Source organism: Chelonoidis abingdonii, chromosome 11 (genome assembly GCF_003597395.2).
Source record: "Chelonoidis abingdonii isolate Lonesome George chromosome 11, CheloAbing_2.0, whole genome shotgun sequence".
Classification (NCBI taxonomy): domain Eukaryota; kingdom Metazoa; phylum Chordata; order Testudines; family Testudinidae; genus Chelonoidis; species Chelonoidis abingdonii.
In genome coordinates this window covers 21775680-21777739 of record NC_133779.1, presented here as the reverse complement: position 1 = coordinate 21777739, position 2060 = coordinate 21775680, and the positions used below count along the sequence as shown (strand labels likewise).

The 2060-nt window shown below is 63.0% G+C and overlaps 1 protein-coding gene across 1 annotated transcript in view; it reads left to right on the top strand.

The window, feature by feature from the left end:
- The window catches only part of EPHB4 (EPH receptor B4), a 30751-nt gene that overhangs the window by 17682 nt on the left and 11009 nt on the right, over positions 1-2060 (top strand).

Genomic DNA, 2060 nt, shown 5'->3' with positions numbered 1-2060 from the left:
AGGTCGGGAGTGAGGGGCACCGGCAGGGATGGGGGGGCAGGGCTGGGCTGGCAGGGACTGTGGGTCGGGAGTCAGGGGCACCGGCAGAGATGGGGGGGCAGGGCTGGGCTAGCAGGGGCTGCGGGTCGGGAGTGAGGGGCACCAGCAAGGCTGGAGGGGGGCAGGGCTGGGCTGCCAGGGGCTGCAGGTCGGGAGTGAGGGGCACCGGCAGGGATAGGGGGGCAGGGCTGGGCTGGCAGGGACTATGGGTCGGGAGTCAGGGGCACCGGCAGAGATGGGGGAGCTGCTCACCCCCCATCTCTCTGCCCCCTCAGGGACCTGCTCCGAATCGGGGTGACCCTGGCCGGCCACCAGAAGAAGATTCTCTCCAGCGTCCAGAACATGAGAATCCAGAGCAAAGCCGCCCCATCTGGAGGGGCGGCCGGGAGCCGATTCTGACCCGATTCAGGACTCGAGTCCTGCTTGGTCCCCCGGAGCTGGGAACGAACCGGACCCTGGGTTACTAACGGGACACCTGACTTTGCTGCAGGGGCAGGTCTTGAACCAGGAACTTGGGGGACCCCTGGCCCCCCCAACCCCTCAGGGCCTGCACTGTGTCTATCTGAGCAGAGAGAATATTGAGGGGGGGGCTATTGGTCGATGGTTCCAAGATGGTTGCAGGTCCCAAGATGGCCGACAGGCCCTTCAGTCAACTGCCAGGATGGCCGCACTTCAGTCTCCCAAGATGGTTGCTCTTGCTTGGGGATCCCCAGAGGGCCGTTCTTGCTTGGTTGCTGGGTAGCCCTCAGGACCCCGTCAGGTTCCCAGGATGGCCGCCCAGTGGTGGTCAGGGGGGTCTCAAGATGGCCGACGGGCCCTTTGGTCAATTGTCAAGATGGCTGCACTTCAGTCTCCCAAGATGGCTGCTCTTGCTTGGGGATCCCAAGAGGGCCGCTCTTGCTTGGTTGCCAGGCAGCCCTCAAGACCCCGTCAGCTTCCCAAGATGGCCACCAGTTGGTGGTCAGGGGGGTCTCAAGATGGCCACCATTGGTTGGGGAGACCAAGATGGCTGCCCTTGGATGGTCTCTGAAGTCAGGTGACCTTTGGTGGGAAATCCAAGATGGCTGCTGGGGAGGAAGATGGCCGCCCTTTTGCCAGAAGCCTCCTCCCTCACAAACAGTTGAGGGGCAGTGATGTAATCAGGGGGTCCCCCAGGAGGGGGAGACCCCCCCCAGCATCTACTTGAATCTCTAGGTCCCTCCCCCACCATTGGGGTGGCCTATAAACTTGTCTCTGCCCCTCTACCCCATGAAACCAAAGAGTGACTCTGGACAGCGGTGATGTCATGGCTGCCCAGTGATGTCATACACCTGAGACGGCCAGAAACGAGGGGGTGACGCCATCCCCCAGCAACTGCCTTGTGATGTCATCAGGAGCAACTGTGATGTCACCACATCAGGAGCCCCATGATGTCATCGTTGCAAGCCCGTGATGTCATCAGGCCACGAGGTCCTGGTGGCAGGACATTGGGGAGGGTGAGGTCATCACCTTCATATTGAAGGGGAATTTAAGCCGGGGGGAGGTAATTTCCAGCCCCCACCTAGCTGGGACAGTGTGTGGGGTATCAGACTCCCCCTCCCCCTCAGCCAAGGTGGATTTGGGGTGTCCCCGCTGCGCCCCCCAAATAAAGTGAGATTCACTCAGCTCTCTAAGGAAGTGGACCGAGGTATCACATGGGGATGTCGATTTCACCTGGGGGCCTCAGAGGGGGAGGGGCATGGTCCAGCCCCGCCCCTTCATGTGTGACTGGGGGGGGCGTTGCACGTTGGTGGGGTCGGGGGGGGCACAGTGCGATCGGTCAGACACTAAACTGGGGGGCTGGGAGCCAGGACTCCTGGGTTCTCTCCCTGGCTGTGGGAGGGGAGTGGGGGCTGGTGGTCAGAGCAGAGGGGCTCGGAGACAGGACTCCTGGGTTCCCTCCCTGGCTCTGGGAGGGGAGTGGGGGCTGGTGGGTCAGAGCAGGGGGGGCTGGGAGCCAGGACTCCTGGGTTCTCTCCCCGGCTCTGGGAGGGGAGTGCGGG